The following is a 21,089-nucleotide window of genomic DNA, read 5'->3' as shown; positions in this document are numbered from 1 at the left end:
TACTAATTTCTTGCAACACTAGTTTTTGTTGCTAAATAGTTGCATAAGCCACAATCGTGTGACTTTTTACCAATAAAATTTGATTTCTAATAATAACTTTTTGCTGCGTATGTTAGCTTTTACAAATAGTATATTTTATTGTTACATAAATTTTTCCTAACAGTATTAACTCCAACAACAAACAACTAATATGTTCTTGTTGCCAAAAGTACCCTTGGCAACGGCATTGAATCTATTTGCAACACGAAAAATGAAATTGTTGCAAATTCACAATTTTTTTATCGTTAATTTACTCATAATTTACGTAGCATTTTTTCACTAGAATTATATTTTAAAATGATATTCTCTATATTACATTATGATATCAATTTTCGAAATTTTTCATTGCATTTTTAGTTCTCACAAAACTATTTATCATCATGTATTTAACTAATTTGATAAAATATTTTATATGACATTTATTATTACTAATTATTTTTATGATTTTTATCAATATCGTTTTATATCGCTGTTGTAGTATTTTTTTGCTTTTTAAATGATAACCTGAAAGATAATTACCAAATATTTTAATTTGTTTTTGCTAAATTATGTCAGTTTTTTGCCAAAATTCACACCCAATTTCAACCCCTAAATAGATCCAATTTGCGAACCAACAAAACAATCCAAACCCAACCCATTAGATCCTTTTAATCTCCACCGTTCATTCAATTTAACTAGATGAACCACATATCTCCTCTTCACTATTTGTTTGACCCTCCCAACTATTTTCTAAACCCTAATCAATTTCTATTCTCTTTGGTTGCCCCCATCTCTCCTCTTTCTCTCCCATTCATCCTACAAACCCTAAAATCCTTCTTCAAGCTCAAACGGGCCTGGGTATGAGAGTATGAATGCAACGTATTAGTTCAACTGTGTTTTCATTTTCTGAAACTTCAACATAGTTTAGGTCCTTCACAGGTTAGCATAACCTTAGGGGTGGGTACCTCAAACAATAGCTGAAGCAGTAGCTATGAACAGTTAAACAATAGCTGAATTTTCATTATTAAGTATAAATACTCTCTTCATTAAGAATTGTTTTGATCTATCCAGAAGAAAGACCTGCAACATTTTAGAAAACCCATGTGGTGAGTTTAATCTGTCTTTTATATTAATATTTTTTAATTCATAATTGTGGCATTTTGGTAAGTCATTCTTGTAGCCTTGTTTGCTTAAAGCCATGTGCTTTTAAAATTTTTTCTTGTACAGTCTTGTAAAATTATGAAATTATTTTTGAATTATCGAAAAGTTGCGTTTTATGGTCACTTAATTTATGCTCTAGCATTATGTACCTAACAGACAAGTTAATGTAGTTGTTAGTTGTTTTTGCTTTCGTTTTTTTTCTTTTAAGGATATGCGGCAAGTTTAAATACCTAATACTAAATTTATTGATGTTATCAGATGGTATGTCTTTGTTAGCAAGAGGGGGATCAGACATTCCTTTGTCAAGCCTTGTCAATTAATTGTGTTGGAATTTTTTTATCGAGTTTCTTCAAAATCGAAAGATTAAAAATGTCTGAGGGGGGAGGTTAAAACAAATCTCACGTCAAGATATACAACTAGTCAGTGCGTAGTTCATATCATTGGTGTAGATTAACTTTCTACTACTAAAAATATATTTTTTTGTAATTTGACCTGTACATCATAACAGCTGGTTGTCATTTTCTGATACTTTATTCAAATATTTTCACAATATTGAGTTCAATAAATTTAGAATTTCAATTTTACTTTTGTTTGTCTTAGAAATGTTCTATACCATATACCATTAAGCTAAGTGACCGATAAAAAGTTTGCAAGTTCATTTTTTAATTTTGTTTTATTGAACTAATTCTTTCTTTAATCTATTGATTAATTGAAAAGGAAACTTACGAACGGCGAACCATATGACAGAAAAAAGGGTTCAGAACTTCACTGTGCTTTTGTGGTTGGTGGTTGTGCCTGCACTTTGCTACCATACGAAATCTCCCATTTCTTTGATCAGGTATGATAGTATCGTAAAGCTCCTCAACATATTTAAGTTTTTTTTTTCAAGTGAAACACATGGTTGAAGTGTGACAACTTACTTATAATATTGGTCAATTTTCATTTCGAGCATAGTTTCTTTCTTGCTAATATATTTGCCATAAAAATTCATGATAATCAACCAACAATTCTATCAATTCAATTGCACTGGAGTAGAACTCATTCCTTCAAATTCTTTATCTGTCTTAGTTAAAGGTTAATTACAAGTATATTTAAAACCGACATGGTTTTCTTATGAAAAAAGTCTTCTTTTTTTCCTTACTCTTTCATAAATATTGTTAAGAATTCTTCTTCATGAAAACAAGTTTCCTATGTTCAAAAGGTAAAATTATGAAAACATATGACATTTCTAATTTTGTCACACGAAAGTAAGAGAATGCAAAATTGAGTGTATGCAATCTTAGCAAACTAGCTTTCCTTGTTAGTTTTGATTGAATTACATCATCAAATAACTGATCCATTATAAATAATGTGATTTGTTCATATGACTAAATGATTGTGGTAAGTTGTAACATATCTCAAAAAAGCGTCAACAATTTATAATGTAGGCACGGGCATAAATCATCTAGTAAGTAATACAAATAGAATGAAGATGGAAAAACCAAATATAGCCTAAAAAGAAGCAGAGAAGTAAATATGTTTCCTACTTTAAAACAATAGTTTCACTGGCAAAACTTATAAAAAAAACTGAACAAATCATACAAAAAGTATGTAATTGGTGATTTGATCAAGCGAAACAACACATTGTCACAGTACAAAAGAATAATGGATCCAAACAGACAAAACATGAAGAGCACTAGTAAAAAAAAGGCGCTTACATTTTCCTCCTCATTATTTTCACACCCACGACTCTCCACCTACAGCTTCCCCACCCCTTCTGAGAAAATAAAGCTATAATCAACCTAGGTCTGTTTAATCTGTTTCTTATTCAGTTGGAGAAAATCAGCAAGAGGAAAATCAGCTACAAATCAGATATACTCAGACACACGTCTCTTGTTTTTCGAAAGCCAAGTCATGTATACCCGTGTTTCTGGGTATGTTGAGGAAAATAAGTTGTTCCTCTCTTAGTTCCATCTTTTTCAAAGGAAATCAAGTCTCTCTTCTAAAAAGCAAAATCAGCCTTTTCTTGGAGTTTTCTTTTCTTCGAGGCACGTTTATGTTATTTTAATTATGAATTGCTTTGTCAGATGCTTAATTTTTCACAATTCTGTACTTTCTCCAATTTTGAGTTTCCATCTAGGTTTTCTTTTACTTATTTTTTTGTTGTGTTCCTGCACTCGTGTATATTGCTTTTATGCTTATGTTCGTCATCTTCATATGTTGGTGTGTGCTGATCTGAGCACTTCTACTTGTAACCTTGAATGAACAAGGAATTTGATATCTAAGGGAATATAGAAAGTTAGACTATCTAACATATGACACACCATACCTAAACCACAAAGAACAAATTAAATACAGTAAAAGGATTACTCCTACAACAGTGATTGTTTTCTTTTTCTGTTACTCCACATAAAAGGTACAAAGACGACTCCTTTTGTTTTATTAGTAGGGAGATGGAATCAATTGCAAATAAAATAGGAGGTGTCCCCCTTTACGTGTGCACATTATACCAACATATCCAGAAGTAATATAATCAGAACACACGCCATACATAAACCACAAGTATATAACATTTGTCTTCGTACATGTAATCCATTAAATTTGACAGAGCTAAACTAAAACCTGTAAGCTGAGTTATTGTTTTGTCTACAAGACTAGGAGAGTTCATATCAGCGGACAGGCTCTTTGTAACTTTATCCAATATTTGCATGTGCCTCTATTCGCATTTATAGTTTCTGGTGAATTTTGTTTTCTTTTAATCCATTAATCTAGGTTAATTACCCCCAAGATGACCCTACCTTGTATAGTAATCACAACTAATTAATATATTCAGAGGGGGGACACAAACCAAAAACTTCGAGAACTTACAAAATTATATGGTTTAGGCAAAACAGGAGAAGTAGCACCAAAAAAAAAAAAGATAAGCTCCCTGCCTTAAGGATGAAGCTCAAGGTGGATTATAGTTGCACCCGAAGTGTTTTTAAGATTTATTGACCATGAGCTTGAACTATCACTGACAAGGATGAGTGCTTTGCAAAACCAAGAACAAGTTGAGACCGACTGTCAAGATGAAGATGCAACATTGCTAGAACAGACTCAACTGGCTGATGAGACAGTTGCTGCAAATGCTTCTCAAGGACATCATAATCCAATTCATGTGGGACATAATCTAAAAGCTTTACAATTTAATGATCTGGAAGAGGAGGATGATATTGATTTTGATGGATTTGGTGCCACAGGTGCCATAGTCCCTTCTCCACTGGCACCTGGTGCTATGTTTTGACATCACTAGCACAATGATATAATTGTTGAACATGAAGGGTCTGTTTGGAGGAGCTTCTGGAGATGATCCAAACCTCATTTGATCAACTTTCTGGGGATATGCAAAGCCTTAAGGCTTCTTCAGGTCAGACAAAATGTTATAAGCCTAATGTTGTTCCATTTCTCATTGACTGATGAAGCAACATTTTGGCTACTTTTACTTCAAGATGACTCCACTACAAATTGGGGAGAGCTAAAAGCTGTTTTTTCTTAAGAGATTCTTTCCACCTTCTAGGATGTTGCAATTGTGTGATGAGATAAATAATCTCAATAAGCAAGGGAAGAAGCATTACATGAAGCCTGGATGAAATTCAACAAGAAGCTGAAACAGTCCCCGAACCACAAGATAGTAGATAAAAACAAGTTACAAATTTTCTATCGGTCCTTGAACTCTGTTACTAAGATAGTTATTGATTCTATTGTTAGAGGTTCCATGATGTCACATACCTTTTGTGGAATAACTTGAGCAGATGCTAGAATATGCTAAATTTATGAAAGATATGGTTACCAAGAAGAGATATGTAAGTTTTGATGCGACTGACAACTTGCACCACTGCAGTGCAATAGCATCTTGTTCTCTTGTCCAGAAGAAGGAAGATCTTGGGGCTTTCACAATTCCATGCACTATTGGGGAGTTTAACTTACCTAAGGCATTATGTAATCTGAGAGAATATATAAACTTAAGGTCTCTTGTTGTGTTCATACAGTTGGGGTTAAGATCCCTCAAACCGACTACGATGCGGCTACTTATGGCGGGTTGCACTATGAAGCATATACAATAGGTATTTTATATGATGTGCTAGTGAAGTTTGAGACCTAAATAATAGGTTATTGATTTTATGTTTGGTTAGTAAGAAGAAAATATTGTCTCAAGAGAATCTAGGTAGCATCAGTCAAATACTTTAACATTGGACCCGTACCCCAGACTTTAACTCAGACTCAGACCCTGATCTATAACCTAATTGTCCCAAACCTTGCCCCTGCCCACAAGTAGATCCTCAAACCGTTCATGCCCTTACCCAAGATCCGACACTGACTCGAGACCTAATTTCGATCCTAATCCCGAGCTAAGATTAAAGAACCGGATGCAAACTAGGATCCGACCTTGACAGTGACATATACATAATTGGGATAAGGGTCGAGGCCAGATATCGAGCTAGGAGTCAAGTACTCAGATCCCAAGTCAGGTTTAGTGACCAAGAGTTAGGAATAAAGAGTTGAGTCTGAGGTCTCAAGTCTCAGGTTCAGGGTTAGGATCAGGGAGTCCTGCCTAGTCCAGTCTATCGTTTGGAGTTTGTACCCTTGTCAGGATCAATTCCGAGTCGAGTCTTAGATTGGGGAAGGTTGCATTTATAAACTCATGCCACACGTAATCAGATATAAGGTCGAATAAACTAGAAGAAAATTTCACCAAATTTCTTAAACTTTATATCACATATCAAGGAAAGATTTGAAATCAAGACAATCAAAAATGAAAAAGTAAATTAGGGTTACAAGTGTTTTTGAGGCAGTGGGATTGGGGATGGAAAAACAGAGATTGCAAAAATTTTAAATTATAATTTTTAGAATTAAGATTAAACATAGTTCTTGTTAAAAATAAACAAGGAAATGAGGGCACATAATATGGAAGAGACTAAAATATACAGTATTAAGGGGAATTTTAGCAGTTCAGTCGGTTGACTACCTGAATTTTTGCCTCATAAGTAAGAGTTCGATTTCCTACTTTGTCATCCCCTCCATCATTTCCCTTTTCAATAATAATAATAATAATAATAATAATAATAATAAATGGTATTAAAATAAATCATACAAACATGGAAACAAATCAATCAACATTCAAAGAGGAAATAGACGGCGTTACCCAGTTTAAGAAGTATTTGAATAGTTTCGTCCATATTTTGCAATATATGTGTCTCCTTTCCTCTTTTGTATTAATTTATGATAAAAGTTCCTCTCAGATCTTCTTCTTTTTATCCAAACTTTACCGTAAATCGAAACGAAGAAAAAAAAGAAAGTGAAAAAAAGTTTGAAAATGAAAAGAATATACTGATTCACATACAAAATAACAGGGCTTGAAAAAGGTTGTTAAGGTTTATAGGATGAACGTGAGACAAAGAGAAGAGTTGGGGGAGATTGAAGGACATAGAAATGGATTAGGGTTTAAAAAATAGTTGAGAGAGTTAAAAAATAGTGAAGCGGAGAAGTTTGGGTTGTCTAGTTAAATTGAATGAACAACGGAGATTAAAAGAATCAAATTGGTTGCGGCCCAAAAAAACCAACCCGATACCCAATTATCTTACTCTCAACTCGAGATTCAACCTCGACCCCAATTGGATCACAATTAAGCGGCAAGGTCGAACCTAGTCTGGAGTCGGGTCCTTAATCTCAGTTTGGAATTAGGGTCGGGATTAAGTCTCGAGTCAGCATCGGGTCTTGGTAGTTGATAGTGTTGATGGTTGGGGCTTGGGTAAGGGCATGATTGGGTTGAGGATTATGTTCTGGGGTGGGGTTCAGGTTAAAGTTGAGGGCCCGGGTCCAATGTCAAAGTATTTGTTTGATTATACTTAAATGTTCTTGAGACAATATTTTCTTCTTACTAGGAAAAAAAGTATACCCGTAATGTTCCTTCATTTCTCCACTTAAATGTAATATATAAAAAAAACAAGAACTTGTGAATTATACATTAATTTAAGTTATTATATGCCGAAATCACTTTGTATTAAGTGTTACCTACATTGTATAACAAAAGAAAAATATGAATATACACAAACCCACAATCTTAGTGTTTCAACCTTAATGATAAAGGGTAAAATGAAATTTGTCGTTAACTTGTTACTATCAAATATAGAAAAATGTTGTTATATTTAGAATTAATTAAAAAGGAAAGGAGATTATATAAATTGCAATAGAGGGAACAACAATTTAATATATAATTCATATTTGGAAATGTTAGGCAATAATTGTTTTTGTCACAACCCAAGTCTATATCATGGACGTGGGCGGCATTCGGAACAATTGGTGTCCCGAGCTAACCCTTTGACGGGAATACTAAAAGATTGAATAATGACTAACGGGGAGGCTTTTAAGAGATGAACATACTATGCAATAACTTAGGACACAAACTTCCTCAAAAAAACTCATTCTTACTCAAGGACAACAGTCCTCGTCCAATGGCATGCTACTAGGTTGTTTTGTCTGTCTTATCATTGAACATGTTTACAAGAAACAATCAAGTTTTTTGCAATCTAGAATATTCAAAAGAAAAAGTCATTCTCAAGGAATAAAGACTCTCAATATAAATGTTAATCATTTATCATCGGAACAGTTGTAAAATTTGGGACTTGTGTTATATATTAAACAATTTTATTGACCCGTTTTGGTTAGAATTGGCTACTGCTTCCCTCTACTTTTCCAACTAACCTTGCATCCTCAAATTATATGAAAAGGGGAAATAGAAACAGATAAGGGAAAGCATACACCGTAAAATATCCAAGGAAGAATAAAAAATTCCACAACTTTTCGAGGAGGATTCAGTTGAGTACACAGTGGTGAGCCGACTCTGGTGAAAAATGATGTGTTATAGGAAGAAGGATGTGTTACCAATCAAAAATAATAGAGGCATACAAGTAGACATCTTTCAGTTAAGTATATATGGTTAATAAATATACATTTCGATCTCTTAAATAACGTAGCCATGGTAAGTCTATATTGTTTCGTGTGAAACACTAGGTGCAAGTAAGTTTATCTCGATCCGCTTTGTGCACTTCTCGCAGAAGAAACTGATTAATAAGGAGTCTCATTCTGCACTCGATCATTTGGCTTTTACAGTTTGCATGAATCACAGTTATAATACGATCCAACTAAGATTACACGTCTTTATTTTTTGTAAGATAAAAATTATCTTCCTGAAAAGATTCCTGCATCGTAGTAACTAATTCCTGCTTGTAAATATGATTGCAGCTCATTTTGACATACTAATTGTTGGACATGCTATAGGTGAAGGGAGAAGGCACAGACAAGCAACAACTGGATTGTCATCAAACTCATCGTTCTCTAGCAGGGACTTCAAAACTACAAAGTTTGTAGATTTAGAAGAAGCAATAAAAGATCAAACAACATTTTGAATGAAACCGCATCCTATAGATCTTCCTGTGCTCATAGCTCTGCAAAATATTTACCAGCCTTGGAGTTCGAAGCATTAGAGGCATCAATTCTAGATTTGGAGGAACTTGCAAACAAATCAGTTGGCTCAAACGGTTTATGGAATCTAGAAGACCTCTTTCTGATGGTGTTACTCCTTCATGGAAGTTTGTAAACCACCTTGGAACATCAACAAAGAATTGATGGCTTTAGAAGTTTGGCTTTATCCTTCCTGTCTTTGACTCCTAAAATGTAGGTGATACAAAAAGTAAAGGAGTAAAACAAGTGACTGGCCATGGCTCCTCAAAGGGCATTTTCCAGCTGAATGTAGAGACCGAAGGAATAACCTACATTTTAGGAGTCAAAGACAGGAAGGATCAAGCCAAACTTCCAAAGTCATCAATTCTTTGTCGATGGTCCATGATATTTTACAAACTTCCACGAAGGCGTAACACCATTAGACAGAGGTCTTCCACATTCCATAAACCGTTTGAGCCAACTGATTTTGTTTGCAAGTTCCTCCAAATCCAAAATTGATGCCTCTAATGTGTCGGACTCCAAGGCTGGTAAAGATTTTGCAGAGCTATGGGCACAGGAAGATGCATAGGATGCGGTTTCATTTGACATGTCATTTGATCTGTTTGCAACGTCTTCTGAATCTACAAACTTTATTGTTTTGAAGTCCTTATTAGAGAACGATGAGTTTGATGGCAATCCTCTTGTTGCATGTCTGTCCCTTCTCCCTTCACCTATAGCATTTCCAACTATTAGAAATTCAAAATGAGCTACAATCATATTTACAAGCAGAAATAAGTTCCTACGATGTAGGAATCTTTTCAGGAAGATAATTCTTATTTTACAAAAAACAAAGACATGTAATTTTAGTTGGAATGCATTCAAAGTTTGATTCAGATATTGAAAAAAGTAAAAGCCAAATGATCAAGTGCAGAATGAGAATCCTTATTTATCAGTTTCTTCAGTGAGAAGTGCACAGAGCGGATCAAGATAAACTTACTTGTACCTAGTGTTTCACACCAAACAATATCAACTTACCAGGGTTATGTTATTCAATGAGGTGGAAATGTATATTTATTAACCATATATAATTAAGTGAAAGAAGTCTACTTGTATGCATCTATTCTTTTTGATTGGTAGCACATCATTACAACTTTTAATGTTCTCATATAGCATGTATTAGGGGATTCAGCGACCACATTCTCTTGCAAATGGTTTTTCATCAATTGTCTACGTTGTTAAGTTTTCTGCAGTATCAATGATATTTCTTATTTTGTTTCTTTCATCTATTTGACGAGATTTGGGTTAAGTTTGATGATTGCAACACATATGCATACTTCTTGAAAAATACTTTTGGAAACTTAAAATTGCAATAAATCATTATAACTAATTCGTTTCTTGTTACAGGGTCTTTTATAGTATAATGTCTTACTCGTGCACTCTTTTTACTTTTGCTTCTAGCTTTCACAACGGGAAGACTCATTTGATTGTGGCCTTTTTCTTCTCCATTAAGTCAGCAAGGTTATCTGCTATGGTGAATACCTTGTTTATGACTACTTGCTTTTCTGTTTTTTCTTCCATTATTTCTCATGCATTCAATTCTATACTCCGAAAATTCTCAAAATTTCTTCTTGTCAATAATTCTTTCGTCTTTGTTCCTAGAGATGCCTCAGGGTAATTAGAATCAGTCTGAGTAATTGAGAATATCTTTCTGCTTTCTAGTATGCTTGCTCATTAAAGGAGAATGTATACAGTGTTCTGGATTAAGATTTGAGGGGAAGAGGATGAAATGGTAATATTCTACGGAGGACAGAGAAATTAACTTATGGGTAACATGGAAACAAAACTAGCTAACATGGCTTCACATAAAGTTACGGAAGTGAATGGGATGTAGATTTTTAGTACACTGCAATTTTAGTTGATACTACATAGATTTAACTGTTTCCATGAGGAGGTTCAAGTTAAAGTTGTTGAATCTGAACCACGTCATGCAGGTTTAACTCTAAGAATTTACATGTCTGCATACAAGTTGGCATTGAATTGTAATGGAGTAACAAAGTTTGGTAAAAAGTCCTAGGGTAATTTAATATACCTATCTTTTAGTTGTGAAAATAATATAGGGGTGGGGGTGGGGGTGGGGTGAGTCTATGAGTTCTACTCTAATTTATTTGTTGTGTCATTCTCTACTTGTGGTCTAATGCTAAATTGCTAAGATATGCAGGGTGTTGCACTATGTGGCTACTAGATGCCTCTTTTCTCGAGTTATGGTCTGTTAACATGTTGCCTTTGTCTCATTGTTGTGAATCATTGCTTCATTATATTTCATTTTTCGTAGTTAAAGGTTGAGGTCATATTAATCATTGATCTAATGCAAATATCTTTCTCTTATTCTGTGGTGCCGAGTGACTTGTATTTATAGTCATTTGGTAAACCTTATCTGACTGGACTTAGAACTACTATCCTGAAGTTGAACTACTCGTTTAAAAAGTTTTATCTTAAACTGATGCACTATTTTAGATCATATAATGAACATCTTTTCAATGCAACTTGTGTTTTGCTAGATATATTTAATCATGGTGTTACATTATTGGTGAATGATTGCACAATTTTAGTGACATCTGTGGGGATTTAACCATCTTAGTGTTGATGGTAAACCATTTGGATAGTTACGTATGTGATCAATAGTGTTGCTCCGATTGAGGAAGAAAAGAAGAAGTTAGTTCGTGATGTTCATAGACTAGATCGTCGGGTATTCGCTTTGTTGATTCGAAGGATGATGGTGTTTTTGTCCAAAATGGTTCCAAATCATCTCTTGTGGCAGATGTAACGGCAATGCAAGATAATGATCCAACGTTTGTTGAGTTGAATAAAGTGGTTGTCGAAAAAGCCATTGAGACTTTCCCCCAAGAGCGAAACGGCGTGCTTATATATCAAGTCCAATTGTGTGTTCCCAATGTTGATTCCATAAGGAAAATGATATTATCTGATGCTCATAGTTTAAGGTATACTATTTATCCGGGTTTCACAAGGATGTATCGAGATTTGAGGGATGTGTATTGGTGGAATGGCATTAAAAATGATATTGTAGAGTTTGTGGGTCATTGTCCTAATTGTCAACAAGTGAAGGTTGAGCATCAAAAACTGGAGGTTTAGCTCAATACATTGAGATTCCTATTTGGAAGTGGGAGGATTTGAATATGTACTTCATTATAGGTTTGCCTCGTACCCATTGGCAATATGATTCGATTTGGGTTGTTATCGACCTAATGACTAAGTCGACCCATTTTCTTCCTGTTAAGACTTCCTATCTAGCTGAGGTTTATGCTAGACTTTACATTCATGAGTTTTTTAAGCTTTATGGTGTTTCTTTGTCTATCATCTCGGATAGAGGGACTTAATTTACTTCTCAGTTTTGGAGGTCCTTTTAAAAGGGTCTTGGTACTCAAGTTAAGCTTAGTACAACTTTTCATCCTCAAACCAATGGTTAAGCTGAGCATACTATTCAAACATTGGCAAATATGCTTAGAGCTTGTGTAATTGTTTTCAAGGATAATTGCGATGATCAATTTCCATTGAGTGAATTTCTTATAACAACTGTTACCGCTCGAGTATCCAAATGACTCTATTTGAGGCTTTATATAGTAGGAGGTGTAGATCTCCCGTTGGTTGGTTTGAAGTTGGTGAAGTTTCTTTGATAGGACCTGACTTGGTTTGTGAGGTTATGGAGAAAGTTAGAATCACTAGAGAAAGGTTGAAGATTCCCCAAAGCAGATAGAAGTCCTGTTAGGGATTTCAAATTTGATGTCACAATTGGGTTTATTTAAAAGTCATATCCATGAAGGGTGTGATGCATTTTGGCAAAAAGCAGAAGTTTAGTCCCCGATATGTAGTCCTATATCAGATTCTGAGGCACTTTGTTAAGGTGGCATATGAGTTGGACTTGCCTTCGGAGTTGGCGTCTGTGCATCCGGTGTTCTATGTTTCATTATTGAAGAATTGTATTGGTGATCCTAGCTATATTGTGTCGTTGGACAGTGTTGGTGTGAAGAATAATTTATCATATGTGGAGGTTTAAGTTGAGATTCTACACCGGCAAGTTTGAAAGTTGAGGAACAAAGAAGTTGCATCCGTGAAGGTTCTTTGGAGGAACCAACTAGTTGAAGGAGCTACATGGGATGTTGAAGCCAATATGATGTCGCGATATCCTCATATCTTTCCTGCTATCCCAACTTGAGGTATTAAGTTCCTTCATGATAACTCCTTCAAATTCACGTGTTTCAGTAATCCTCAATAATGAAATGAGTTTTAAATTCATGTTTTAGCTTGGGATTGAATACTCCTTGGTTTTATGCATTTTGAAGTACCATTGCATTTATGTTGGGTTTCTATGTCTCCTTTCTACTCTATTCATGCTAGATTGAGTCCCATTTGAGGACGAACGTTCCCAATGGGAAGATATTGTAAGACCTCGAAAGTTGAAAAGTTGGATAAAAGAAAATTCTCAACAAAGTTGCAACTTTTGGACTTCCATGAGGCTCGTGAAAAAGGGTCGTGGAAGTGGTTGGAAAGGTGTCTAGGGAAGGGGTTGTACGGACCTCCATATGTACAATGAAAGGAACCATGTCCCATAAAGGGGTCCCATGGAAATGATCAGGCAAAGGGGGAAAGTATAACGAAGTCTACGGCATGATCTACAACCCATAGACATTCTCATGGACTGTTGAGTGGTCCATGGAACTAGATCCCTTGGACTTTGAATGAGCCGATCTTCATGAAGCTCTCCATATGCCGTGGAGAGTACAATGACTTGTAGGCCTTCCCGTATAAGTTCCCCCTCTCCCAAAATTGATCCCCTCATTTCTATGGACCACTATACATTCCGTAGAATGTTGCGCGGACCATATAAGTGGCCCTTGAAGTTCCCTTAGTCAGTTTTTGTTTAAGGGCGTTTGAGTCTTTTTCCATTATTTTAATACTGTATTTGGGCTTATTTTGGAATTGGTTTCTAAACTATTAACTGCCCAAAACCATCCTTTAGTCCCTCATTCCCTCTCAATCACTTAATACAATAATTCTCCCTTAAGAATCAATCTTCTTCTCCAAATTAAAGGCTTCAAGAATCTTCAAGTTCAAGTCTCCCTACTCTAATTACATTTAGGTCTTTGAGTAATCAAGGTATGTGGGAATCCACCCATGGATCTTCTCCATCCATGGAGTCCCAAAAGGTTTATCTATTCTCTCTTATATGAAAATCTACTAACCCCTACTTTTGATCAATTTGCATTAAATAAATTCAATTATGTTTTTACCTAATTTCAATAATATATTCATTCATGATCCAATCTAAATTACATGTTTTCGATGAGTTTCACAAGGACCCATGCATTATGCTAGGAATTTTAAGTATAAACTATGGATTTATGGTCATGGAATTGATGAAGTATTATGTATGATTTATGAAAGTTATGAATTATGATTCAAGTATGTTTTCAAGAAAAAACCCATTAATTATGAAAGTTTTTCTCTCAATATAAAAGAAATCATGATTTAGATGCTTAGTAAGGTAAAGTGTCTACATGCTTATGATGTGATTATGGTTTTGAAGAAGCTATTCTTATGTTGTATTTTATGATGTGGATTGTTGATTATTGCCTTTCCTAATGACTATGATTTATGTATTCAGTTGGAATTAATTTAGCACTGAGAGAACTTTATGGTGGGGACTCCATAAGAGAGCCCTAGTTCCAAACTACGTGCCCCCATAGGTGCCTTAATGGCCTAACCAGTGGATCCACATACAACTCATGTTCTTATTTATACGGAGTCTACTTTGGCAAGTAGTCTCTCTCTTCTCTGTGTGGTAGTTACATCGAATTTCATGTTATAACTCACATGATCTTAAATGTTGGTTAAGGTTAATATCCCATATATGTATATGCTGTCTCTTATAATTTCTTTGATGATATTTTATGATGCATTGACCTTATTAAATATATATTTTTCAATTACTTTCATGTTTTACTTCATGAATTCAAGATATTTGGTCATGGATCACATGTTCATATTGATTATATCCGATTATTCTTGTTCACACATGTTTCTCTCATACTTAGTACATTCCATGTACTAACACATACTTTTATCTATATTGTCTCATAATATAGATCACAATGTTCTCGCTCCTCCTTATGGCTTGTCGACTATTATTCTACTTAGTTTTGATTGGTGAGTCCTCATGTTTTGAGAGCGTAGCCACTATGATTTTTTCTTCATGTTTTAGACTATTACTTTCATTATGTTTCGGTGGGCTAAAAACTTGTCCTACGCCCCATCTATAGTAGTAGAGGCATGTCTAGACTTATGAGTATGTTTAATTCTTGTTTTATCCAGATTCTATCTTTTAAGACTTATTTTCCACGTTTATGATGTCTTTTCAGTATATCTTATTTACCTTGTCAGTATTATGTATACTAAGAGGCTTGGTTGGGATCCTTGGGTATTTTAATTGCTGTATTACGTCTAGGGCCTAGCCCGGGTCTCGTGACAGTATCATCCATGTAGCTGTGTGTATTGCTCCCTATAGGGCTTGTTTTGCTTGTCTTGTGCTAGTGCTTGAAACCTTAATGGATTGTCATAGCCTTATGATTTCTTCGGCTGTGCTGGATTGTAGTAGGAGTGGCATGATCTTGGGGTGAGGCATCGATCCTTAAGTTATTTCTCCCCCCTATTTGATTCAGAGCAATTTCTTGATTCCTTCTCTTGTTGATTAGCGTTAGGGCAGTTGTACTTTATTGAGTTGTTGTTATAATGTTGGGCCCGAGTTTGTATTTGAGGAGCAGTTGGACCTTAGGTTTTTCTCTTCGCTCTTGTAGCGTGAAAGCATTTGTATCATATTCGAATCTTGTGCACCTTCTTTGGATGTGGGTAATGATATATATTGTATTGATTGTTCATTTTCATGTGTTTTTTGGTGCGATCTCGGCACATGTATTGGTTTATCATTATCATTCATGGAAAAAGACTGTTTCATATTGTTGCTATTTTAAATTGGTTTTAACGTGAATCGTACCATCGAAATCAATTTGTTAAACTATTTTCTAGATTTATGAGGCATCGAGGACAAGCTCCTTTTCTTCTTGAAACATTAGAGGCTTTTGGAATGTTCTTAGCTTTTACATTCTGTCACGACCCAACTCCGTAGGCCATGACTGGTGCCCGAGTTGGGCACCCATACATACCCTTAGCCCCACTTAGTACATTAATTGAATAAACATAGATAATGATTAGAAGAAATCTCTAAACAGATATAATGCACGAGGGCCGATAGGCCATCACGGAACACATAAAAAAACCAAAACATATATACAAAACCCACATCTCATGTCTACAGACCTCTACAGAATGATATCCTAGTCATATGACGGGACAGGGCCCTGCTGTACCCTGAACAACGTATATATATACAACAAAAAGTGTCAGTACCAAAATAAGACTCCGAACAAAGAAGCACTGTCGACCAACATAGTGGATGTCCTAAGCGAGCGGATCAGCAAACCAATCGTCTGTACCTGCGGGCATGTAACGCAGCCCCCGAAGAAAGGGGGTCAGTACGGAAAATGTACCGAGTATGTAGAGCATGAACTGTAATAAGTAAAGTTATTTCCAAAGCAGAAAGTGCAAAAATGAGCAAAATATCCATAAATATCAAATGCTTATCAAACCACATATAATGGGTTGTAATAAGTAAAGTCATTACCGCAATAGAATGTACAAAACTGAGCAAAATGTCTGGAGATATCAAATGCTGATCAAAACCTCAGATAATGTATGCAGAAAACATATGCCATATCCGGCCCCATTATGGGACTCGGTGAATAAAGTGTGGTCGCCCTCCCATCATCGGCGCCACGGCACAGCATAACACCAGAGTAGGGAATATCTCCGTAACAAATCATATCATATCAGATGGCCATATCAAATCATATCATATCATATCATATCACAAACATATATGTACATGGCACAACATAACTCCGTGGCATAACATTTACCACCCCATGTACATGTCATACCTGCCCCCTCACGTCGGGACACGGCGAACAATGCAGAGAAATATGCACGATAACATATCCTGGCCCAGGCTCAGTGAAGGAAGCATTGAGGCATCCACGAGTGGAGTAGTGAGAAACTATATGCAATTTAAATCATATTTAAGACTCAATGGAATAATCAGAATGAGCTATCATTTAAAAATTGAGACGAGACTCATGTCAAGTACCTTTCGAAAGTTACCCTGGATTATATCAGAATAAATCTTCTGGAATCATATAGACGTATCGAAGCATAATAAAATACCTTTTTGAAATCAAGGAATTGGCTATCCTAATGGCTCTAGGAATAGGAACCTCTTTGAAATTATATAAAAGTCATATTTTTGTTTCATAAATACCATACCAAAACAAAGATTAACTTTACATACTTATGTCAAAGCATGAAAATCAAAAGAATATGCTTTACATACTTATGTCAAAAACATACCAAAAGAAAGAAAGGTTTTACATACTTATAACAAATACATGCCAAAAGAAGAGAAAGTATAAGCTTTACGTACTTATGACAAAGACATGCCAAAAGAAAGAAAGGTTCGCTTTACGTACCTCTTACGGATTACTCTTAACTATGCTCGCCTCGTCGTCTCTTGAACCTATTTAACATGAAATTAATACTAAGGTTAATAAACTTTCACTTTCCAATTTCCAACTCTACACCCAAATAACCATAGGAATCATTTCCTTATCTATGTCTCTCGACTAGTTTATTACTAGCTCCGAATCTACCGAAAATCGGGCAGCATCTCCCCTGTAACTTGAACATCCCCGAGTTTTCAACTCGGCCACCATGTCAACAACCATACCAACAACAACAGCCAGCAGCATGTATACAAGTAAATCACTTCAACTTTACACAATACAAGCTCTATACAACTCATTCCAAACTACGGTACCAAAATAGAGTTTTTAACCTTTATTTCGTAAAGTATGTAGTCATACCAAACGGAGGGTTATGTGGCTGAAACCAGAAGCACCCACATACATTTTTGAGTACTTTACAGCCCTGCAACACGCAATTAATCCACCACCAAACTGCAGCACCACAACAACAACACACTACGCGACTTCGATTTAACTACTACGACTTCCATTTAGTTTGTTTCCAACGTCAAACATCCTTATACATTTTTTCCACTTCCAGCATATTTTAAGACATGTAATATACTTCATAAAATCACCATAAATTCCAGTTCAAAACAGAAAACTTTACCTTTCCCGAAATTCACCAAAACTCGCCAAAACTTTCCTCGGAATTTCCTTTAGCGCAACTGAAACTTATTGGCTGTTTGGTAACGTTTTGGGCTGCCTCAAACCATAAAATTTCATTACTAACATCTTCATAAAATCATGGTATATATCATATAATTAATTCTTGGAACGGAATCGGAGAACTTACCTTTTTCTCCTCCCAAAATCGTAGCTCTTTTCTTCTTTCTACCTTAATTTCTCTTCTCTTCTCTTCTTTCTTTCTCTTGTAATTTCGTTTTGTTAGTATTGAATTTTCTAGATAGGTGTGGAAATTAATGAGTCATAAGACTCATATATATATATACTACTTTAGGGGTGACACATGTCATCCCCCAAGTGGTGACACATGTCAAGCCCTAAGTGGTGACAAATGTCAAGATCTAAGTGGTGACACATGTCAAGGTTTCATTGGTCCAACACACCCCTTTTCTCCAATCATGGGCTGCCATGTGGCATGTGGGGCCCACATGAGTCTTCTTGAAGACTTTGTGAAATTCCCATTTTACCCCTAGCCTTCCACAATATTACCATAGGCCACTTTGCGAATTTTCCTTTTTGCCCTTTGCCTTTTCCAATATTTCCACACTATTAATGATCATAAATAATATTCATATCCAACTTGTATATTAAATAAATTTTGGAAGATGTTCATTCCCTTAATTTTACCACGGCTACCTTAAAACATCCAACCGTATAAAATACGGGATATAACATCCTCCATGAGAAATTCCAATTTTTGCCCCTTACTTTTTCTAATATTTCCAAGTTTTTTTTTTTTTTACTTTTTTTTTTAATATTTCCAAGTTGAAATTCCAATTTAGTCAAAAGAATTTTGTATCCAACAAGATCAACCATAGCCTTGCCCTTGATTTATTACCGTTATCCCGAAATGCCCTAATGTGCAAAATACGGGTTATAACACATGACTAGCTAAATTGGTTTGGATACTCATTCCTTCGGTACCAAGATGGAAATGATGTATTGTAAGAGTACTTGGTTCGGGCCTAGGCAGTGTATACTGACTTCACCTGTCCCATATGGGTACCTCTGGTCGTGAGTACCACTATACCGTATGAGGGAGCTGCATGGGTCCTACTTGGTTGGCCAAGGGCAGGGGTAAGACTATACACTTGGTTACTAATGGCTCAATTGGTTTTACTGCATGCCCTACATTCATATGCATTACCTATCACTAGTATAATTGATTATTGATTGGCACCCTCCGATTTATGGGGGACATTAGGTTATGGTTGTTGCTTGTACCTTCTGAGCTTATGGGGTTTCAATTGGTTATTGTTTGATTATAATTATGTTATCTTGTGTTATAATAGTTGGTTAATTATGTGGCTTATGCTTGGCTTGATGTTAATAGACCCTATTAGGTTGAGTTGGATTAGTCTCTAGGGTGTTATGTTGTTTAGTGGTGATTGTCATCGATGTGTCCTTGTTTAGTTGACTCTTGTAGTACTTCCTTGGTGCATTTAGGTTATTGGGCTTCTATTTTAGGTATGTTTTAACTCGGTTCCTTTACTCCGTGTGTCTTATATCTTCATTTTCATTACATGTTCTATCATGTTATATCTCTTGTGTAGTTACTTGTGAAGTACTTCTCTTATTTATATGTTTTTTATAATTGCATTATTTGTGGAGTTCAGTTGGCCTATGCCTATTGAGTACCATTCATTTGGTACTCATGTTATATCTCTTGTGTAGTTACTTGTGAGGTACTTCTCTTATTTAAATGTTTTTTATAATTGCATTATTTGTGGAGTTCAGTTGGCCTATGCCTATTGAGTACCATTCATTTGGTACTCATACTACACTTCTGCACCTTGTAGATCATAGTATGAGTTCTCATTGTTGATTTAGATTTTGTGCGGAGTTTGGACTTCAGAGACTTGGTGATCTCCTGGCGTTCGGAGCTATCGGTTTTCATCTATTTTGGCTAGGCTAGTCTTTATGTTGTATTCAAAGACAACATGTACTATATCGTAATTGTAAAAGTTTTGTACTCCTATTTTGATTAGATGTCCAATTACTGACTGATGTCAGGTCTTGGGAATGGTTTTCTTGTTGTATATTTCAGTTGTTTTCTCTTTCTTCTCATTTTTTCAGCTTCATGCTTATTGTTACTATCTTCCAGGTGATAGCCCATTGCTTTTAATTTTGGCCTATGGGTTAGACTTACCTACTAGCGGGGTGTGGTATGTTCCATTATGACCTGAGAAGTTGGGCCATGACAATTGTATGTAAAGCAATTTTCATCTAAACAAGTTAACAAAACAAAGTTTATGTAAGCAAGTTAACATTCAATGCAATTGAAAAAAGCACATTTGATGAATCAATTAATTTGTATTTGTGCTCTAATTTTCTAACTCAACTTATAAATATTAATTTCTTACAAAAATACTTTTTGTTGCTAAATAATCGCATAAACCACCACCCTGTGACTTTGCTGCCTAAATTAGCATTTAGACACAATATATTTTATTATTACATGAATGTCTCTTAACAGTATTAACTCCAACACCAACAACTATTGTGTTCTTGTTGACAAAAGTACTCTTGACAACTACATTGAATATATTTACAACAAGAAAAATGAAACTGTTGAAAATTCCCAAAATTTTTGTAGTTAATTTACTCATAATTTTATGTAGCATTTTTATCACTAGAATTACTTTTTAAAATAATATTATCAATCTTACATTATTATTTTTATTTTTGAAAATTTTCATTGCATTTTTAGTTCTCATAAAACAACATATGCATTTATCATTATGTATTTAACAAATTTGATAAAATATTGTCACGATAAAAAAATTGAGATCATGATGGCGCACATCCCAACATCGAATCTGATGTGTAAGCTCAAAAGTAAAATTCATACGAGACTCCTCAAGTGGAAGTCAGGCCATAAAATAAATAAAAAATAAGGACAGCAACGAAAATATCTCAAAACATGGTGTCATAAGTGTAAAGAGCATTTAATACAAAGTTCGATATATGAAATACATCTTAAGTCTTTGAATATAACTAAAGACTACAAAATGAAAGATAGAACTGTGGCGATCCGGATTTCAGGATCTCACCACT

At 35.1% G+C, this 21,089-nt stretch overlaps 1 long non-coding RNA gene across 5 annotated transcripts; it reads left to right on the top strand.

Moving 5' to 3' along the window:
- Positions 1–776: 776 nt before the first annotated feature.
- LOC129870137 (uncharacterized) lies at positions 777–20,071 on the top strand. Of its 5 annotated transcripts, none has more exons than XR_008762039.1 (3): positions 777–1,124; positions 1,897–2,017; positions 19,863–20,071. It is a non-coding gene; the product is annotated as an uncharacterized LOC129870137 (long non-coding RNA). The 5 variants fall into 5 exon arrangements; XR_008762038.1 differs by lacking the exon at positions 19,863–20,071 and adding an exon at positions 10,096–10,762; XR_008762042.1 differs by lacking the exon at positions 19,863–20,071 and adding an exon at positions 4,180–10,089.
- The last annotated feature ends 1,018 nt before the right edge of the window (positions 20,072–21,089 follow it).

This window comes from Solanum dulcamara, chromosome 10 (genome assembly GCF_947179165.1).
Source record: "Solanum dulcamara chromosome 10, daSolDulc1.2, whole genome shotgun sequence".
NCBI lineage: Eukaryota > Viridiplantae > Streptophyta > Magnoliopsida > Solanales > Solanaceae > Solanum > Solanum dulcamara.
Note: the sequence above shows the minus strand (reverse complement) of the source record. Positions and strands in the feature narration are given on the sequence as shown.